A 23721-nucleotide genomic window follows, 5' to 3' on the forward strand; every position below is an offset into this window, starting at 1 on the left:
TAGAGATCTGTGAAAATTTGAACTTGAGAGAGATGACTTAAAGTATCTGGCAGAAGAAATTTCAAGCAGCAAAGCATTCAAGAGGCCAATTCTGGCTTATTCTGAAAGCATTCAGTTATATATGTACACAAAGACATGGTTTGAAATTGAAATTTATGTTTAAAAGGGAAGCAGAGCATAAAGGTTTAGAAAATTTGCAGCCTGTTCATGTGGTGAAAAAGAAACCCCCATCTTCTGAGGAGGAATTCAAGCCAATGAGCTGAATATTAACAGCCAAGACAATGGGGAAAACGTCTCCAAGGCATGTCAGAGACCTTCAAGACAGCCCCTCCCATTACAGGCCCAGGGGCCTAGGAGAGCACAGTGGCTTCTTGGACCAGCCCAGGGCCCCACTGCTCTTTGCAGCCTCCAGACATGGTGCCCTGCATCGCAGCTGCTCCAGCTCCAGCCATGCTGAAAGGGGCCAAAGTACAGCTTCAGCTATTGCTTCAGAGGATGCAAACCCCAAGCCTTGGCAGCTTTCAAGTGGCGTTGGACCTGTGGGTACATAGAAGACAAGAATCGAGCTTTGGGAACCTCTGCCTACATTTCAGAGGATGTATGAAAATCCCTAGATGTCCAGGAAGAAGTCTGTTGCAGGAGCAAAGCCCTCATAGAGAATCTCTTCTCTGGCAATGCAGAGGGGAAATGTGGGGTTGGAGCCCACACACAGAGTCCCCACTTGGACACTTCCTAGTGGAGCTGTGAAAAAAGGGCCACCATCCTACAGACCCCACAATGGTAGATCTACTGACAGCTGGCACCATGTACCTGGAAAAGCCACAGGCACTCAATGTCATCCTGTGAAAGCAGCCATGGTGGCTATACCCTGCAGAGCTGCAGGGATGGAGCTTCCAAATGCTGTGGGAGCCCACTTGTTGCATCAGTGTGACCTAGATGTGAGACATATAGTCAAAGGAGATCATTCTGGACCTTTAAGATATAATGACTCTCCTGCTGGGTTTTGTACTTACATGGAGCCTATGGCCGCTTTGTTTTGGCGAATTTCTCCCATTTGGAATGGAAACATTTACCCAATGCCTGCAACCTTATCGTACCTAGGAAGTAACTAACTTGCTTTTGATTTTAAAGACTTATATGTGGAAGTGACTTGCCTTGTCTCAGATGAGACTTTGAACTTGGACTTTTGGGTTAATACTAAATAAGACTTTGGGAGACTGTTGGGAAGGTATGATTGTGTTTTGAAATGTGAAAAGGACATGAGATTTGGGAGAGGCCAGGGTAGAATGATATGGTTTGGTTCTGTGTTCCCAACCAATCTGATCTCAAACTATAATCCCCATGTGTTGAGGGAGAGACCTGGTATGAGGTGATTGAATTATGGGGGCAGTGCCCCCCATGCTGTTCTCTCGAGAGTGAGTGAGCTCTCACAAAATCTGATGGTTTTATAAGGGGTTCTTCCCCCTTTGCTCTTTGTCTCTCTGCTGCCTTATGAAGAAGGCCCTTGCTTCCCCTTCACCCTCTGCCATAATTGTAAGTTTCCTGAGGCCTCCCCAGCCATGTGGAATTTTGAGTCAATTAAGCCTCCTTTGTAAATTACCCATTCTCAGGTAGTATCTTTATAGCACTGTAAAAATGGACTAATGCACCCACAATTAGTATAGATCCTATAATCGACCCCTTATCTCATGATGATCATCATGACCATTTTCCCTGACAGCTCTGACCAATATAATTCCAACGGTGAGGTTTTTCCAAGCCCATTTTAAAACTGTATCAACTAAATACAAGTTAGATAAACATACAAAAATGTTTATGTATTCAAGTGTAAAAAAAAGTGAGTACTGAATATTTAGTTCTCATATAATTTCAGCGAAACAAACTATCCCTTGATATTTATATAAAGTAATTTTCATTGTTTGGTTGTACACTATATGTTTTGATCTTCTGCTCGTCTCTCCCCACTCAAATATATCTTCCACAATGGCCAGAGTAACTTTATAAAACAGAGATTTAATAATGTCTGTTCATTGGTTAAAATCCATTGGTGGCTGTACACTGCCTCCTGGATAGAATTCAACTTATTACACTGCAAAGAAATGTCCTTCCTGAAAATCCCAATATTTCTTTAGTACTGGGATGCCTTTAGTACTATGGCTGCCCCCCATACCAAGTACTAGAATCTCCTTTAACACCAAGCTCATTCCTCTTTTTCACACATCCTACCTTTTCCCACAACCATGCCTTTGCATATAATATAACGTACCATCTGTCTAGCCCTTCCTCCCTTCTCTGACTGGTAAAATCTTACTAATCCTTCAAGGTTCAATCCAAATACTAACTCTTCAGTGAAGTCATTTCAGCCCTGCTGAGTTAACAGGTATCTCCTGTGTATATGTGACATTGTTCCAAAATTTATTTTGCATAAGTATCTATAGACTTCACTCTGTTTTGAGAAGTAGTACCACTGGCTAGTACAATCGCTGACACATCATAGAAGTACATTAAATGTTGACTTAATTAACTAATCTGCTCAGACATTCTGAGAAAATGTTCCTCTTCCTCAGCAGTCTTAGTTTTGCTCTTTTCAGGTCATTCAGATGCACAATGGAAGTTATGTTCAAATATACATGTGAGGTTTCAAATACTGCATGATATGATTTAGATCGGTATCCCCACGCAAATCTCATGTTGAAATTAATCCCCAACGCTGGAGGTGTGGCCCGGTGGGAGGTGATTGGATCATGGGGATGGTTTCTCATGGTTTAACACCACGCCCACTTGGTGCTGTTATCATGATAGTGAGTTCTCATGAAATCTGGTTGCGTAAAAGTTTGTGGCACCTCTCATCTCTCTCTCTTCCTCCTACTCTAGCCATGTGAAGTACCAGGTCTCCCTTCACCTTCTGCCATGATTATACATTTCCCAAGACCTCCCTAGAAGCTGAGCAGATGCCAGCATCATGCTGCCTGAACTGTAAAGACTGTGGGATCAAGGAAAAATTAAACATCTTATCTTTTCTGTATAAATTATCCAGTCACAGGGTTTTTTTTTTTGTTGTTGTTGTTGTTGTTGTTGTTGTTGTTTTTGAGACAGAGTCTCACTCTGTTACCAAGGCTGGAGTGCACTGGCATGATCTTGGCTCACTGCAATCTCCACCTCCTGGGTTCAAATGATTCTCATTCCTCAGCCTCCGGAACAGCTGGGATTATAGGCACACATCACCACACCTGGCCAATTTTTGTATTTTTAGTAGAGATGGGTTTTTGCCATGTTAGCCAGGCTGATCTCAAAATCCTGACCTCAAATGATCTGCCAGCCTTGGCCTCCCAAAGTTCTGGGATTACAGGCATAAGACACCAAACCCAGCCTCGGGCATTTCTTTATAGCAGTGTGAGAATGGACTAAACCAGTGCACTAAATTTTTTTTTTTAATTTGTGAAAAGGAAAATATATGCTGTGTGACCATAAAAGAGGGGTGTTTAAAAAAACTGATCATGATGACCTTGAGTAGACTTAATCCATCATTTAAAACCTTTCCCAAAATCTAGCTGGTCACAGTGGCTCATGCCTATAATCTTGGAACTTTGGGAGGCAGAGCCAGGAGGATCACATGAGCCCAGGAGTTCGAGACCAGCCTGGGCAGATAGGGAAACCCTACCTCTACAAAATTTTAAAAATTAGCCTGGTGTAGTGGCATGTGCCTGTAGTCTCAGCTACTCAGCAGGCTGAGGTTGGAGGAATGCTTGAGCATGGGAGGTCAAGACTGCAGTGAGCCATGATCATGCCACTGCACTCCAGCCTGGGCAACAGAGTGAGACCCTGTCTCAACAACAATAACAATGACAAAAATCTATCCCACAAAGAAAACTCCAGACCCAAGAGAACTCTTACCAACATTAAAAAAAGAAATGATATCAAACCCACACACTCTTTCAGAGATTAGGAAAAGAAGGGACACTTCTCAACTCATTTTATGAAACTAACATAATAATGATACATGCAAGAAAAGTAAAGATCAATACCCCTCATGATAGATACAGAAATCCTAAAAAGAAAAAAATAGCAAGTAGAGTCAAATAATATATAAAAAGGATAATACAACAAGAGAGAGTGGAATTTATCTCAGCAATACAAGATTGTTTTAACATTTGAACACTGATCAATATAAATTAACATATTGACAGAATAAGGTGGGAGGGAACACGAATATATCAAAGGACGCAGAAAAGGCATTTGGCAAAAAGTGACACTTGGTCATGATAAAAACTGACAGCAAAAAAAAAAAAAAAAATGAAAAATTCCTAATCAGGTAAATGAAAATCCCTTAATATGATAATCTGATAAAACCACATCTACACATTACCTACATTACTATTATATTAACGGTGAGATATTGAAAGCTTTCCTAGTGAGATACAATATGGTAGGGAAACATGACAAAGATGTCTACTTATTACCACCTCCATTTAGTACTGAAATTCAAATACATGCAATAAAGCAATGGCGGGAAAGTGTATAAAGATAGAATGAAAGAAGTAAAATGGTCATTATTTGCAGATAATGTGGCTGTATACACAGAAAATTTTCAAACTATTACAAACCATTAGAATTATTAAGTAAACTTAGTAAAACATCTAGCTACAAGAAAAATATATGAAAATCAATTATGTTTATCCTGTATTAACAATAATTAGAAAATATAATTTTTTAAAATTCACAATAGCACCATAAATAAAATACTTGGGAATAGAAATAAACCTAAGAAAAGTTAAACAAAAACCTCTAAAATAAAAATTATGTAACATTGCTGACAACATTTAACTTCATGTTCTAAAAAAATCAAAAAAATGCTAAAAAATTTTTAATTATATTTATAATTGACAGATAATTACATATATTAATAGGGTAAAATGGGATGTTATCATAAATATATACATTGTGGAATGACTAAATCAGGCTAATTAGCATAGCCATCACCTCATATATTTATTATTTCTTTGTAGTGAGAACATGTAACATTGACTTTTTAGGCAATTTTGAAATATACAATGCATTATTATTAAATGTGGTCCCCAGACCATGCAATAGATCACTAGAACTTATTAATCCTGTCTGACTAAAACTTTGCACCCTTTGATTAACGTCTCCCCATTCCCCATTCCCCATTCATCCAGCCTTCCAGGCTTTGTAACCACTATTCTACTCTCTATTTCTCAGTTCAACTTTTTTAGATTTCACTTGTAATTGAGATCATGCAGTATTTTTCTTTCTGTGCCTGGCTTATTCAATTAGCATAATGTCCTCCTGGTTCAACCACATCATCACAAGTGACAGAGTTTCCTTCCTTTTTTAGACTGAATAATAATCCTTTGTGTATATATACCACATTTTATTTATCCATTTATCCACTGATGGGCACTTAGGTTGTTTTCGTATCTTAGCTATTGAGAATAATGCTGCAATTAACATGGGAATGCAAATATTTCCTTGACATATTATTTTTAATTCTTTAGGATAAATATCCAGCAGTGGAATTATTGAATCATGTGGTAATTCTGTTTTTAGCTTTATGAGGAGCCTCCATACTGTTTCTCATGATGGCTGCACTAATCTACATTCTTGCTAACAGCGTACAAGGATTCTTTTTTCTCCATATCTTCACCAGCATTTGTTATCTTCACCCTTTCTGATACTAGCCATTCCAATAGGTGTAAGGTGATATCTCACTGTGGTTTTAAGTTACATTTCCCTGATTAGAAATGTTGAGCTTTTTTTTTTTTTTTTTCATATATTTTTTGGCCATTTGTATGTCTTCTTTTAAGAAATGCCTATTCAGGCAGGTCTTTTACCCATTTTAAATTAGGTTTTTTGTTTCTGTGCTGTTAAGTTTCTTATATATTGTGGATATTAGCCTATCAGATGTATGATATGCAAATACTTTCTTACAATCTGTAGGTTGTCTCTTCACTCTGTTGTTTCCTTTGCTGTACAGAAAGAAACCTTTTAGTTTAGCACAACCCCATTTGTCTATTTTTACTTTCACTGCCTATGCTTTTGGAGTCATAGCCAAGAAATGATTGCCCAGACCAATGTCATAGAGCTTTTCTTTATGTTTTCTTCTAGAAGTTTTGCAATTTTAAGTCATATGTTTAAGTCTTTAATCCACTTTAAGAATATGGGGTGAGATAAGAATTCAATTTTATTCTTCTGCATGTAGACATCCAGTTTTCTCTTTACCATTTCTTGAAGACACTGTCCTTTCCCCAGTGTATTCTTGGCACCTTTGTCAAACATCAATTGATCAGAAGTGCCTGGATTTCTTTTGGGGCTCTCTACCCTGTTCCATTGGTCACTGTGTTTGTTTTATGCCAGCACCATGTTGTTTTGATTACCATAGCTTTGCAATGTATTTTTCAATAAGATAATGTCATGCCTTTTGACTTTTTTCTTTTTGCTGAAAATTGCCTTCGTTATTTGGGGTCTTTTGCGGCTCTGTAAAAAATTTAGGATTGCTTTTTCTATTTCTGTAAAAAGTGATATTGAAAGTTTGATAGAGATTGAATTGAATCTATAGATCACCTTAAGTAGTGTGGACATTTTAACAATATTCATTCTTTCAATTCATGAACACAGTCTAGCTCTCCATTTGTTTTTGTGTTGTCTTCAATTTATTTCAATGTTTTATAGTTTTCCTTATAGAGATCTTTTACCTTGTTAATTAAATTTACTCCTAAGTATTTTTATGCTATTGTAAATGAAATTGCTTTCTTAATTTCTTTTTCAGATAATTTGTTACTAGAGTATGCAAATGCTACTAAATTTTGTATGTTGATTTTTTATTCTGCAACATTACAGGATTTGTTTTTCAGGTCTAACAGTTTTTTAGTGGAGTCTTTATTGTTTCTATATAAAAGATCATGTCATCAGCAAACAGACAATTTCACTCCATTCTTGCTTATTTGGATGCCTTTTATTTCTTTTTCATTCCTAATTGCTCTGACTAGGACTTCCAGTACTACGTTGAATAGAAGTGATGAGAGTGGGCATCTTTGTTCTTGACTGGCATGCCCCCAGGCTAACCCAGCAGGCTTGTACATACCTCCCAGGCCTGTAGTCCTACAGTCTGCCTCTAGTAGACACACTCCCAGGTTAGCCAAGCTGACATGCACCTGTGTCCCAGGCCTGAGAAACATGCCCAGGGGCCACCCAGGATAGTCAAACAGCTATGTAAAGCATCCGGGCCCCAATCCATAGGCCACCCCAGGCAGGCATGCTCCCAGGCCAGCCAAGCCACTACACAACCATGCCCTTCCTGGCCAAAGTGACAATCCCATGACCCCAACCCAAGTGAGCCAACCCCAAGTTGGCCAACCACTGTGTGCATTAATGCTTCACTGGCCTGAGAAACAGTTCAGTAAACTCACCCCCAGCAAAGCTGCACCACCACTACCATAAATTCTCTTAGTCTAGGCTACTGGGACACTTAAAAACATCACTAGCCTAGATTACAGCTGAAAAACCTTAATGGAGACTACACTACTGTATCCACCTTAAACTAAAGTCAATTCACCCCCACTGAACTGACACCCCAAAACTCACGTATACAAATACATTTTTCCCTATGAAAACCCTGTAAAATTGGAAGAAGTGACTGACTATTCCACCGGATGTACAGAAATCAACATAGAAACATATCAAACATTAAAAAGAAAAAAAAGACACCTCCAAATGAACACAATAATTTTTCAGTAACAGACCCCAATCATAAGAAAATAAACAAAATGTCAGAAAAGGAATTCGAGATAGTAATCTTAAGGAAATTCATTGAAATATAAGAGAATATAGACAATTCAACAAAATCAGGAAAACAATTCATACTTTGAATGAGAAATTCAACAATGGGATAGATACTTTTTAAAAATAGAAATCCTAGAGCTGAAGAATTCAATAAATAAAATGCCTAAATACAATCAAGAGTTTCAACAACAGACTAAACTAAACAAAGGAAAGAATTTCTGAACTTGGGGACAGTCTTTTGAAATAACACAGGCAGACAAAAAAAAAAAAAAGTTAAAACGGAAAAAAGAAAATCTACAGGATTTATGAGACATCAGTAAGTAAACAAATATTCACATTATGGGTGTTACAGAAGGAGAAGAGTATGGAGAAGGTGTAAAATTTTATTTACTAAATTAGTGTAACAGCTGAAGTCTTCCCAAGTTGTGGGAGAGAAAAGGACATCTAGATCAAGGAAGCTCGAAGAACCCCAAATAGATTCACGTTAAACAGGGCCCCTCCAAGGCACATTAGAGTCAAACTGTCAAAAGACAAACACAAAGAAAGAATTCTAAAAACAGCAAGAAAAAAAGCATCAAGTCACATATAAGAGAATATGCATTAGGCTAACAATAGATTTCTTAGCAGAAATTACAGGCTGGGAGAGAATGGGATGCCATAGTCCAAGTACTGAAAGAAAAAACAGATGGCTAAAAATTAGATACCCAGCAAAGCTATCTTTCAAAACTGAAAGAGAAATCAAATCTTTCCCAGATGAGTAAAAACCAAGGGAATTTTTTACCACTAGACTGGCCTTACAAGAAATGCTCAAAGGAGTCTTACATCTGGAAGTAAAAAGACAATAACAACCATCATGAAACATGCAAACTATAAAACTCACCAGGAAGGCCAATATACAAAAGAGAAAGAGAAAGGAATCAAAACTTATCACTACCAAAATACCACCCAACCACAAAAATAAACAATAATAGAGGAAGAAACAAAGAATATACTAAACAACCAGAAAAAGAAACAGTAAAATGACACAAATAAGTTCTTACCTATCAATAATAACCTTGAATGTAAATGAATTAAATTTCTCATTTAAAAAATATAGTTGAGCTGAACAGATTTCTTTTAAAAAATACCCAACTACATGCTGCCTATAAGAAATTAATCTCAGCTGTAAAGACACACATAGATTGAGAGTGAAGGGATGGAAAAAGATATTCCACACAAATAAAAACCAAAGGAGAGCAGGAATAGCTATGCATATATCAGACAAAACAATTCAAGTCAAAAATTGTGAAAAAGAGGCAAAGAGTGGCAATATATACTAATAAAAGGACCAATTCAGCAAGAAAATACAACAAATTGTAAATATATATGCACCCAACACTGGAGCACTCAGACATATGAAGCAAATATTATTAGATTGAAACAGACAGATAGACCCCAATACAATAATATTGGTAGTTGAGGACTTCAATACTCCACTGTCAGCATTGGACAGATCATCTAGACAGATAATCAAAAACAGAAATATTGCATTTAAAATGCACCATAGAGCAAATGGACCTAATAGTCATTTACAGATCATTTTACCCAACAGCTGCAGAACACATATTCTTCTTATCAGTGCAAGGAACATTCTCCAGGATTGACCACATGTTAGGACATGAAACAAGTCTCAACTTTTTTTTATTGAAATCATATCAACTATCTTATCTAACCACAACAGAATAAAACTAGAAATCAATAATGAGGCTCATTCAAAACTATACAAATACAAGGCAATTAAACAACAGGCTTCTGCATGAACAATAGGTGAATGAGGAAATTAAGGATGAAATTATAAAATTCCTTGAAACAAATGCAAATAGAACCCAAACATACCAACACCTATGGGAGATAGCAAAAGTATTATTAAAAGGCAAGCTTAGGCTGGGCATGGTGGCTCATGCCTGTAACCCCAGCACTTTGGGAGGCCAAAGCCAGTGGATCACATGAGGTTGGGAGTTCAAGACCAGCCTGGCCAACATGGTGAAACCCCATGTCTACCAAAAAAAAAAAAAAATACAAATATTAGCCCAGCCTAGATGACAAAGCAAGACTCTGTCCAAAAAATAAAATAAAATAAAATACCAGAGACTGGGTAATCTATAAAGGAAAGAGGTTTAGCTGACTCACAGTTCCACACGTCTGGGGAGGCCTCATAATCATGGCAGAAAGTGAATGAGGAGCAAAGTCACATCTTACATGGTGGCCTGGCCAATATGGTAAAACCTCATTTCTACTAAATATATGAAAATTTGCCAGGCATGGTGGCATGTGCCTGTAATCTCAGCTACTTGGGAGTCTGAGGCATGAGAATTGCTTGAACCCAGGAGGCAGAGGTAGTAATGAGCCACAATCATGCCACTACACTCAAGCCTGGGTGACAGAGCGAGACTCTGTCTCAAAAAAAAGAAAGAAAAAGAAAAAGAGAAAAAAGAGGCAGTAATAGTGATAAATGTCTACACTGAAAAAAACTAGAAAGATTTCAAATAAACAACTTAATGTTGCATCTCGAAGAACTATAAAAGCAAGAATAAACCGAACCCACAATTAGTAGAAGGAAAAAAAAATAAAGATCAGAGCAGAAATAAAATTGAGAAAAAAAATACAAAAGATCAACAAAACAAACAATTGGCTTTGTGAAAAGATAAACAAAAGTGACAAACCATTAGCTAGACCTAAGAAAAATGAAAGAAGATCTAAATTAAAAAAAAAAATCAGAAACAGAAAAGATGTCACAACAGATACCATAGAAATACAATGGATTATTAAAGCTATTATGAACAACTATACACCTATAAATTTAAAAATCGAGACAAAATGAACAAGTTCCTCAACACATACAACATACCAAAATTAAAGAAAGAATAAATGGAAAACCTGAACAGACCAACAACAAGCAATGAGATTGAATCCATAATAAAAAGTCTTCCAGCACAGAATGACTTTTCTGCCAAATTCTACCAAAATTTTAAAGAATTAATAACAATTCTTCTCAAATTATTTCAAAAAATTTGAAGTGGAAGAAACCCTTCGTAACTCATTTGATGAAGCCAGCATAATCCTGATACCAAAACCAGACAAGGACACAACATAAAAAGAAAACTACAGGCCAATATTCCTGATCAACGCAGACACAAAAAAACCTCAACAAAATACTAGCAAACCAAATCCAACAATACATCAAGAAGATAATAGCCAAAAGACGAAGAAAAAGAAGAAGGCATTGTCAACTGGGATTTATCCCAGGAATGCAAGGATGGTTGAACATATGCAAATCAATAAACATGATACATCGATAAACATGATATACCACATTAACAGAATGAAGAATAAAAACCATATGATCATCTCAATAGATGTAGGAAAAGCATTTGATAAAATTCAACATCCCTTCATTATAAAAACTCTTAATAAATTAGGGATGGAAGGAGAGTACTTCAACACAATAAAGGCAATATATTACAAACCTACAGCTAACATGGGAAAGGGCTGAAAACGTTTTTACTAAGAACTAGAATAAGACAAGGATGTCCAGTCTCACCATTCCTATCTAACATAGTACTAGAAGTCCTTGCCAGAACAATTAAACAAGAGAATGAACTAAAGTGCACTAAATTGAAAAGGGGGAAATCAAATAGTCTGTTTTCAGATGACATGATCTTATATATAGAAAAACCTAAAAACTCTACCTAAAAACTCTTAGAACTAATAAATTCAGTAAAGTTGCAAGATGCAACATTCATATGCAAAAATCAGTATCATTTCTATGCACAAACAACAAATTAGCTGAAAAAGCAACCAAGAAGGCAATCTCCTTTACAATAGCAACACACACACAAAAAATACCTAGGAATAAATTTAACCAAGGATGTGAAAGAACTCTACAAGGAAAACAAAACATTGATGAAAGTAAGTGAATAGTATACAAATAGAAAGACACTTCATGCTCATAGATCAGAAGAATTAATAGTACTAAGATGCCCACACTGAGCAATCTACATATACAATGCAATCCTTATTAAAATATTAATGACAGTCTTCACAGAAATAGGAAAAAAGTCTTAAAATCTGTATGGAACCACAAAAGATTCCTAATAGCCAAAGCAATCCTGAGCAAAAAGAACAAAGCTGGAGGCATCACACTAACTGACTTCAAAATATACTACAAAGCTGTAGTAACCAAAACAGAATGACATTGGAATAAAAACAGACACCTAGACCAACAGAACAGGATAGAGAACCCAGAAATTCATCCATGTATCTATAGCCAACTGATTTTTCACAAAGGTGCCAAAAACACTCATTGGTGGAAGGGCAGTCTCTTCAATACATGGTTCTGGGGAAAATGGATATCCATATACAGAGGAATTTAACTAGACCCCAATATCTCACCCTATACAAAAATCAACTCAAAATGGATCAAAGACATAAATGTACTATCTAAAACTATAAAACTGTTAGAAGAAAACACAGGGAAAATATTTTATGAATAAGACCTCCAAAGCACATGCAACAAAAGCAAAAATAAATGGGATCATATCAAACTAAAAAGCTTCTGCAGAGCAAAGGAAACAAACAACAGAGTGAAAAGACAAACCAACAAATGGGAGAAAATATTCGCAAACCATTCACTGGCAAGGAATTCATATTCAGGATACACAAACAGGAAACTCAAACATCTTAACCATGACAAAAAAAAATTTTTTTAATGGGCAAATGATCTGAGCAGACAGTACTCAGAAGAAGACATGCATCAAACGATCAAAAAAAAATACATGAAAAAAATGCTCTAAACATCAGGGAAATGCAAACCAAAACCACAATGAGTTATAGGATGGCTATTACCAAAAAGACAAAAAATTACAAATAACTAGAATAGCTTTATTTAAAAAAAAAACAATTTGATTAAATAGCCAAAGAAGAAGGAGGATGAGGAGGAGGAGGAGGAGGAGGAGGAGGAGGAGGAGGAGGAAGAGGAGGAGGAGGTGAGGAGGAGAAGGAGAAGGAGAAGGAGAAGGAAGTGAGACAAGCAGGAGAACATATCAACCACATGCACATGGAGAATCTACAACAGTACAGAATTCAGGGACATCCCCTCAATGCCCTCGTTTTAATGTCTGTATATGACAGTTTCCCACAGCCTCCAAGCTTTATAAGAGCTGGGAGTCTCTCTTCCTATCATAGTATGACCAATATAACTTAACTGCAGTGGGAGCACATAGTAAGTGTCCAAAGGAGAGAGAGACAGTAGGGAAGAAAGGAGAGAGGAAAGGAGAGAGGAGGGAGGGAGGAAGTGAATGTACGTAATTATTTTGCCCTCATTCTATATTGAAAGCAATCTGTTCCTTTTGAGTAACAACCCCGATCTACCCTACAGCAAAAGACTGGTTTTAGAGAACCACTTTAGAGGTGCGTAAGTATCTTTTTCATACCATAAATCTTACATTGATTTTAACCAACTTCAATACAGTTTCCTTCTCTTTACATTTCATATTTTCCCTCAGATAATCTTTATTTCCTTGAACATTTCTAAGGAAATTCTTCATATTTATTTCTAAGATTGCTTTAATATATTGTAAAGTTTTCTCTTCTCACTGGAGCATTGGAAGGAAAAGGTTAAAGAATGTTCACAAATTCTTCCAAGATGTGTAGACTCTTATCTGGAGGCTCTTGGACTTAACAGAAAAACTCAATTTTCAGTATCTCTTGAATGTCTGCTATTATGTCTGGGGAATGTGCATCTTAGAATTTGCAACTTAAAAGCCTGCTAAATTTTAAAATTCTTCTTTGAGACAAAAAATTACATCAATCATCTGAAATATAATTAGTACTGCTAAAATTGTTATTACTATCTACTCTCATTAGAGCAAAAAAAAAAAAAAACCTGTTCTGTTTGTAATTTTTTTTTTTCACACCATTCTCCTGCCTCAGCCTCCCGAGTAGCTGGGACTACAGGCGCCCGCCATCACGCCCAGCTAGTTTTTTGTAGTTTTAGTAGAGACGGGGTTTCACCATGTTAGCCAGGATGGTCTGGATCTCCTGACCTTATCATCTGCCCGCCTCGGCCTCCCAAAGTGCTGAGATTAATTACCGGTGTGAGCCACCGCGCCCGGCCTCTGTTTGTAATTTTAAATTTAGTAAATACCAAGAATAAACACCTTTAAATGTATTGACTTAATGCAATGTACAATTAAAAGTTAAAACCATTTTAACAAAAAGGTGTGGAACTCAGCGAGACAATCTAACTGCAACAATCTAAAACTTTAATGTCTATGTTTCACAGTTTGACTATGTCAATTCATAAATTTGTTTTCGCTACAGTCCTGAATCAGCCCAGTAAGATTTTGACTAACAACCTGGATCAAGACTTATCTTGAAGCACATAAATCATTTTTGACACATATGTTCATAACAACAGGCTTCAGAAGAAAAGGGAACAGTGAAAGTTCTAAGAAACTGGGCAGGAATACTTCCTAACGTTCAGTGGTTTAGATGAGTTGCTAAATCCTAAGTTGCAAAAGTGTATGTAGTTCGAATGAAAAAAAAAAAATAATTTAATCACTATGCAGACAAAAAGTCCCTTTGAACATGCTCTATTTGGGGGTAATTTTGTGACTCAAAGAGTTTGCCACATTTCCCCAGGGATGCTTTAATCATTTCTCCCTTTTACCCTTTAAAGACCTCAAAAAATCCAGTTATGTGTCATGAATACACGTATGTGCCAGATACATTCAGAACATACATTTCCTGCTAAATAATTAAGAGTGGAAGAGCATGTCTTTGTGAGCTGAATAATAGTTTTCTCATATAGTTAACAATTCTCTTAAAACACAATATTATTTCACAATAATTCCTAAATATTAATTAAGGAATCGGTGTCCCAAACCAAAGTATGATGGTTCTGAGAGATTTTCTCCATTGCACTGGTCAGCCAAAGGGCACTTTTGGGAGCAATGTCTGAGATCCAGAAAAGTTTTAGGGAAGATAGATAGATAGATAGATAGATAGATAGATAGATAGATAGATAGATAGATGAATAAATAAGATAGATAGATAGATAGATAGATAGATAGATAGATAGATAGATAGATAGATAGATAGATAGATACTGAAAAATAACTAAACCCAAATGCTACATTAAAATGCAACCGAAATATCTGGATTTAGACACAGTTATTATAATTTAAAAGGGTATTTATTGGAGAGTATAGGTAATTTCTATGTGTGCTTAAACCAAAATTAGCTTACAATAGCCTACAGGTCATACCTAAATGGACAACAACCTTTTTCTTCTATACTTGCCCTTACTTCTTCTGATACTCCCTTCTCTCATTTTTCATACTTCAAACACATGAACAAGTCTCTCCACTAGCAAATCATTCAATTGTTTTATTAATTTTAATGTATTTTTAGTCTGGAAACATAAATTCATATAAAATGAAATTCATCTACCTAGATCTTCATTCCCTGCACTTGCTGCTGCCTGTAACCTTTCCAATCGGAAATTATTTCAGTGACTGGAAAAGCTAGAAATAAAATGATAGAGAATAAGGTTTGCCTTCTTTCTCTCAACCACTGTATTATGCTAACTTCTGTAAGTAAAGGGGTTGCCTCTTCCATGAGGGATTATATTGCTTTTTCCAACTGAGGGTCTGAAAGTCATTTTTAGCTATTAGAATTTTTCTAAGCCACCGTTTCTTCTGGTCTCACATAATTCTTAACGTTCATCTCCCTTATTCTGCTTCTCCAAAAGCATGGTCTCCTCTATGTATATTCTGTTTATTTTTCTACCTAAAATCTAAATATATCCAACAGCCTCTTAGATCCTCCTCCTTTCTTGTTGGTAATTCGTAGTTATTGTTAAGGAGGATTCTTCTAATTCCTCGTGAACCATGTCATCTATGAGCTAGGATCCCTGACATGGAATCATACTATGCTTTTTTCTGTTATTTTTTAAATTTGCTTCATGAAAGACCAGAATGACATTTCTGAGTACCTGGAGTCTGCTCTCTCTTCATTGTTTTGATGTCCAAAAACAAGCTATTCATATACTGTTACCTCTACCTAGAATGTCCTTCCTCCTCTTCTTTTTCTAGCCAACTCTCCATCATACCCCAAGGAGACCTACTGTGTAATCACTTTTTCTCATGGAATTACTTTCTCATAGAAAAAGTGATTACACTGGAGGCTTCCTTCCAGTTCTCCATCTCTGCTCTTGCAACACATTTTATATGTGCCTTTACTATAGCACTTAATACGTTTCACTAAAGTTAATTAACTAGACTGTGAGTTCTTGAAAGAATCTCTATTGGCCTTGAAGTCCCCAGAGTCTTATAAGCTGTATTCATTCATCCATTTGTTTACTTATTTAATCATTCTTTTAACAATATTTTTCAAGAGCCCACTATATACCAGCACTCTTTAGGCCTGCAAAGATCATCAGTGAATGACAGAGCAAGATCCCTGCTCTTTTGAAGCTTTTAATTGTAGTAGAGTAAGACCTGACAAACAGCAAATAAACAAATAAATGAGCAAGGTTGTTTCAGATGTAAATTGCAATCAATACAACATATAAGACAGGTCATGTATTAGTGTGATGGGAAGGGCACTAGAGATAGGGTGGTGAGACAAAGCCTCTCTACATGGCAATATTTGAGCTGCAACTGAATAACATGAAAAACCAGCATTAAGATCTGGACCTTGAGTCCATAGGCCCTATAGCAGTTGGAGCAAGCTTGGCATGACCAAGGAATAGAAAGAGGCTATGCGGATGGATCTTGGCAAGCAAGGAACAAAGAGTTGGAACTGACAGGTAAAGTCTTGAATGTCGTAGTAAGGAGCTTGGATTGTATTCTACTGCAATTGCACATCACTAGAGGGCCTTAAAAATAGCAAGGCAATCTAGCTGATATTTAAAAACAAACTTGTTCTTCAGTTAATAGGGTTGAAAATGGAAAAAAATTGTTCCACATTTGTTAAATGAGTTAATAAATTGTGTTCTCTTTATTTCTATATCATCAGCAAGTTCTTTGCTTTAATTTTAAAATCTGGAATTGCTGTGTCAGCACTGAGACAAGCTGGAGGAGGAAAGCTGATTCCCTAGTCCTGATTTGCTGGCATTCCTCCTCCAGGAGTCTGCACTCACTTCATGGTTTTGATATTCAGGTATAGCCTATTCATACACTATTCCCTCTGCACAGAGGATCCTTTCTCTCCTTTTTCTGCCCAATTTTGGTCATCCCCCAAAAAGGTCTACTAAGTAATCTACCTCGGAAAGTAAACTGCATCACCTAGCTGGTGGGTGATAGCCACTAGTGCCTATTTATCGACTGAGTGAAGCTAATATTTCACATCTTCTACACAAGAGGGACTTGGGATCTGATACGGTAGACTACATCACCTAGTTGGTGGATGACAGTCATTAGTGCATATTTATCTACTGAGTAGAGCTCATATAGCTCACAAATTTCTACACAAGAGAGATTTGGGATCTTTCTGCCCTTTCCTCTCCTCTCTCATACCCCTTCCTCCCTTTACCCGCTAAGGCAAGACAGCAGTCTCAGCTGCAGATAAACTTTCCTTTGGTATAGACTGTGGCAAGGGAGCGGGCAGGTGAACTGGGATTCCCAGTTGGGGAATCCTTGCCCCAATCTATACCAAAGGAAAGTTTATCTAGCTGTCCTCGATCTAAGTCATAACCTTTAATCCAGCTTTTATGAGTGAAAAAAATATATTTTGGTCCCATCTCCCTGACTCTCATGTCTACACCAAAACTGGTTCTGAATTCAGAGCAAAGAAAAGGGGTTTCCAAAATCCCTGTAAGACACAATGTGTTATGTTTGGAAGACACTAAATTGGAAGTTTGAGGGCCTGGTAAACTTGAGATCTAGTTGCAACTCTATTGTTAACTAGCTGTAAAACTTTAGGGCAGTCACTCAAAATCAATAACTAACATGTGTTCCATATCAGGCACTTGTTCAGCACTATCTACATTATTTCACTTAGCCCTCAAAACAATTCTGATTTAGATACAATTATTACCTCATTTTACAAAAGAAAAACAGGGCAAAGAGAGTCAGTCTGAGCACCAGGATTTAAACCCAGAGAGCCTGACTCAAGAACCTGACTCATCCTTCACCAGTTTTCTATTTTACTCATCTATAAAATACACAGGTTGGACAGACATCTTCCCACCCTGAATGTCGCTGACATTTACTGCCATTACCTTTTCTGTCTTTTCAGAGATGAAATGCTCATCTTCAGGGCTCTGATTTTGACAAAATCATCTCCATTTCTCCGTTATTCCTCTGTGGAAGATGAAGCACCTCCTCTACGCTACTTACTTTTGCGAGTCATTCACGGACAGCACACTGTTTAGCTTGATGATTATCGTTGAGTGTTTGCCATCCTCTTAAAATGAATGTAAAGTTAATTTAATCCACAAGTCTGAGCTACAATATTTTCCTCAATATTCATCACTTCAAATTTGTCTCTTGTCAGAAACTGATGACTCTTAAATCAAATCCTATATTTTTGAAATACTGAAGCTTCAACTATTCTCTCTCTAGCTCCTCTTTCTCTTCCAAGTACAACCTTCAATTAGAAGAATCTATTAACACCCTACATTTAGTTTCCCACCCCAGACTTCAAAGTCACCAGAGGCACATTGCACTTTACTTCCTGTTACTGTTATTTGTTTTCATGTGAGATACATGCTGACTTTGTCCAACTATAATTATTTGGAACCCTAGTCACATACTCCTAAACAATTGTTTTTTTCAATATTATTTAAGTTCTTCGCTCAACTTTTTGTTATATAACGAAGTGGGCTGATGAGTTTTAGCAGACTCTCCATCCCAATTTAGACATGACCATGAAAAATCAGCACATCTCATGAATGGCCACCTTGAGTCTGCTATGGGCCATCCACAACCCTCACCTTCAGAGCTGCCATCACAATTCTTGACCTCCTGGAAACTGTAGCATACTCCTCCTCCAGTGCAATATCCATTGGTCTTTCTTTTTATTTGTGAGCTAGAAAGTGTATCTTATTTTTTGAAGGTACAGATTCACATACATTAGATGAACCAGGGAACTGATGGATAGCTCTACCGAGTTCTGATAGGTTTTTTAATCTAATAATAACTGTCTTTAATTGACAAATCATAGTTGTATACATTTATGGGGTATAATGTGATGTTTCTATATGTGTATAGCATGTGGAATAATTAAATCAAGCTAATTACCATATCCATCATTTCACCACCTATCATTCTTCATGATGAGATATTTGAAACTTGCTCTCTCATTTTGTAATATGTAAGACATTCTTACTGATTTATGGACACCTTGGTGTGCCACAAATTTCAAAATCATGTTTTCTTTTGTTTTGCAATATTTTCTCAATCGACATTAATATTTAATACACTAAAAACAGGATCTTCTTGTTTTTTATTTCCTTCTGACTAAATCATCATGCCAAATTTTCTCTAATGTACATAATGGTCAGTAAAAATAGCTAATACATGTTTACCAAAGACATGTACTAGAACATTTAACATAGCACTACTCATAAGTGCTCCAAACTGGAAACTACTCAAATGCCTGTCAACAATGCAATAGGATAAATAGATTGTGGTATATTCATACAATGTAATATAATAAGAATGAACAAGCTTAAGTACATGCAACAATAAGGATGAATCTCACAGACATAATTGGAGTGAAAGAGGCCTGACACAAAAGAATAAAACTCCCTGCTTCCATTTCTATAAAAGATAAAACAAGAGGCTGGGTGCGGTGGCTCACACCTGTAATCCCAGCACTTTGGGAGGCCAAGGCGGGCAGATCACCTGAGGTCAGGAGTTCAAGACCAGCCTGACCAACATGGAGAAACCCCGTCTCTACTAAAAATACAAAATTAGTCGGGCATGGTGACACATGCCTGTGATCCCAGCTACTCAGGAGGCTGAGGCAGGAGAATCACTTGAACCCAGTAGGCAGAGACTGCAGTGAGCCAAGATTGTGCCATTGCACTCCAGTCTGGGAAAAAAGAGTGAAACTCTGTGCCCTGCCCACCCCCCCTCCAAAAAAGTGAAGGCAAATCAATGCTGTTGGGAGTCAGGATGGTGGTTACTCCTGAGGTTTGGGGATAGTGCCCAGAAGGAACAAAAGTGGTCTCTAGGTACTGGACACGTTCTGTTCTTCATCTGAATGCTGATTACATGAGAGTAATCAGTTTGCAAAAGCTCAGTGAATTCTACACTTTAGGAAATGTACATTTTCTGTATACATTTTAGGCTTTAATTTTAAAAATTTAATAAACTAAACAAAAACAAAATAAGACAAAAGTTCCCATCATCACTAATCATCAGAGAAATGCAAATGAGAAAACCACAATGAGATATCATCTCATACCAGACAGAATGGCTATTATTAAAAAGTCAAGGGCCAGGCACAGTGGCTCATGCCTATAATCCCAGTACTTTGGGAGGCCGCGGCAGGCAGATCACCTGAGGTGGGGCGTTTGAGACCAGCCTGACCAACATGGAGAAACCCCCATCTCTACTAAAACGACAAAATTAGCCGGGCATGGTGGTGCATGCCTGTAATACCAGCTACTTGGGAGGCTGAGGCAGGAGAATTGCTTGAACCCAGGAGGCAGAGGTTGCCATGAGCCGAGATCGTGTGTCATTGCACTCCAGACTGGGCAACAAGAGTGAAACTCTATCTCAAAAAAGAAAAGTCAAAAAACAACAGATGTTGGTGAAGTTGTGGAAAAAAGGGAATGCTTATATACTGTTTGTGGGAATGTAAGTTAGTTCGGCCACTGTGGAAAGCTGTTTGGAGATTTTTCAAATAACTTAAAACAGAACCACCACTCAAGCCAACAATTCTATTACTGGGTATATATCCAATGGAAAACATCATTCTACCAAAAAGACACATGCACTCATATGTTCATCACAGCACAATTCACAATAACAAAGACATGGAGTCAACCTAGGTGCCCACCAACGGTGGCTTGGATGAAGAAAACGTGGTACATATACACCATGGAATACTACGCACCCATAAAAAAGAAATATCATGTCCTTTGCAGCAACACAAATGCATCTAGAGGCCATTATTCTAAGCAAACTAACACAGGAACAGAAAACCAAATACCACATGTTCTCACTTGTAAGTGGGAACCGAACTTTGGGCACTCATGGACATAAAGATGGCAACAATAGACACCAGGAATTACATGATGTGGGAGGGAGGGAAGAAAAGGTTGAAAATCTGTTGAGTACTATTCTCAGTACCTCAGTGATGAGATGAATCAGCATCATACAATATACTCAGGTAACAAACTAATAGTTAACCTTTATTAAGTACTTGCTTTTTACCAGGTGATATTTATCCATGTAATTTGTACGTGCTAACTCATTTAATCTATAGTAATGGAACCCAAAATTCTAGTACAGACAATCTGATGCTGTTCTCTGGAGCAGACTGGCTCAGTTCATTTCTAGGTATTTTGTTTTTGTTTTTGTTTTTTCTGGGTTTTGTTCTTTTGTTTTCACTTTGTTATTTCTCAGTTTACTTTTTATAAAATGAAGGCGATAATAGTAGCTACTTCATAGGTTAGTGGCAAGGATTAAACACGAAAATACTTACAAAGTGCTTACTATAATGCCTAAAACATAGTAGATGCTCAATAAATCTTTACTAAATTATAGTTTCTGTCTTATCTTGCCTAGAAATAGGCATCATTTGTAAACAGAAGCATTGCAAAATAGTCCACAACCTCTTTCATGTTCATATATTAGAAACTAAATAAAAGAGAGCAGCATATCATGTTTCCCACAGGAATGAATGAATGAATTTTACGCTAGAGAAGAATGTCATCCTAGCAAGTGGAAGATGGTGATTAGATAATGGTAAGAATGCATGCAGACAAATTTAAAACAACCAAAATACACATCTTGGTCATCAGCATAAGGTTTTCTGGAAAAAAAAAGATCAAGATAAAGGAATAAGTGCAATTATGCTCCTCTCTGAATCCTGACATTTGTGACACCTGTGTATTTCTGTTGTTGTTGTTGTTTTGAAATGGAGTCTCACTCTGTCGCCCAGGCTGGAGTGCAGTGGCGGGATCTCAGCTCACTGCAAGCTCTGCCTCCAGGGTTCATGCCATTCTCCTGCCTCAACCTCCCAAGTAGCTGGGATTACAGATGCCCGCCACCAAGCCCGGCTAAATTTTTTGTATTTTTAGTAGAGACGAGGTTTCACTGTGTTAGCCAGGATGGTTTCGATCTCCTAACCTTGTGATCTGCCGGCCTCGGCCTCCCAAAGTGCTGGGATTACAGGCGTGAGCCACCGCGCCCGGCCAACACCTGTGTATTTTCACATGCATCACAGATGTCAGTGTAGTTTTGACTGCTGACTTAGAGGCAGAATGCCTAGATTCAAATCACGGCTACCTATAGCACCTGGGAAAATCACTTCTTCCTTCCTGTTTTCTCACTGGCATGATAAGGATGATTTTAATAGTACCCACCTTATAATTGAAGGTTTTAAGCAGTTAATATTTATAAAGGACTTTGAATGCTTAGCATATAGAAAGCATTAATAGCTAGCAATAAAATATAATAAGTTAAATATCCAAGGTTTACTCTGGACAAAATTATAAATTCAAAATTTTGTTCAATTTTTCCTCAATTTTCTTCAAAGTGCATCCACCTCTTTCTCTCCAGGACTCGAATGCACACAACTTAGCCCCTGGTAATTCAAAGCCCTCCCTGAAGAGTACTCCATCCAGGCTTCTCCCCATCATAGATCCTCTCCTTTGAATCTTTACAAAATTTACTTGTGCTATGTTTCATTTCACTTAATGTGAAAAAAAAAGTGTAATCCTTTCTAATAGGTAATAATGAGTGAATATTTTCAGATAACATTTCTGATTTTAACAGAGCCTTCTGAATTCTGCTTTAAGCCTAGTGAAGTGACACAGTGGTATAAATTTCCAGCACTATATTTGCCAACTGAGAGATGTTTTCAATCAGAAAAATATTGTCATTCTCAGTCACAACAATTATATGACTGCCCACTCTACTCTGAATATTTAGGAGCTGTAAATTGCAAAATAGAAAATAATTCTCTTTTCTACTCTTTCATGTCCAAATAAAGGGAAAAAATGGAGAACTAAAAGAAGGAATATGTTATGATTCTTCTGTTGGATTTTAATTTCCCCTGGGAATGGCCAGGAAGCTGCTATGTGCAAGCCATCCTCCTCTATTTTGAAAAACTCTATATTTCCCAATACTCTGTAAGCCATTGAGATAGTTCCTTCCCCAACCCCCACCTTGAATTTCCCTTATTGATTCCAGGGGCAACCACATGGTACACATGCAAATATGTACACAAGTGTGCACACTCCCATGAACACATATGCATAGGCTGCAATGCCATCCCTATGCCAGCATATAGCATATTTCCTCAAAACAAACAAACAAACAAAAAACTAGTTCTGATGCCCAAAATGCAGAATCTGAATCTTAGTGGCAGCCCTGGAATTACAAAAAAAAGAAATTAATTAAAAACAGAGACCAGTCTCAGTTATAGAATGCCAAGTTTCATTGATAACACAATGTATAGGCATCACAGAAGTAAATAAAGTGGGTCGGTTTTGATGGCTGATGCCTGTAATTCCAGAATTTGGGGAGGCCAAGGCAAGAGAATTGCTTGAGGCCAGAAGTTCAAGACCAGCTTGGGAAACATAGTGAGATCCTGTCTCTACAAAAAATTAAAAAGTAGCCAGGCTGGTGGCTCGCACCTGTAGTCCCAGCTACTCAGGAGGCTGAGGTAGGAGGACTGCTTGAGCCCAAGAGGTCAAGG

The 23721-nt window shown here is 37.3% G+C and overlaps 1 protein-coding gene across 1 annotated transcript in view; it reads right to left on the reverse strand.

Annotated features, from left to right (window-relative positions):
* The window catches only part of MRPL39 (mitochondrial ribosomal protein L39), a 237171-nt gene that overhangs the window by 105153 nt on the left and 108297 nt on the right, over positions 1-23721 (reverse strand). The gene's annotated exons all lie outside the window — the stretch shown is intronic.

This window comes from Papio anubis, chromosome 4 (assembly GCF_008728515.1).
Source record: "Papio anubis isolate 15944 chromosome 4, Panubis1.0, whole genome shotgun sequence".
Taxonomy (NCBI): domain Eukaryota; kingdom Metazoa; phylum Chordata; class Mammalia; order Primates; family Cercopithecidae; genus Papio; species Papio anubis.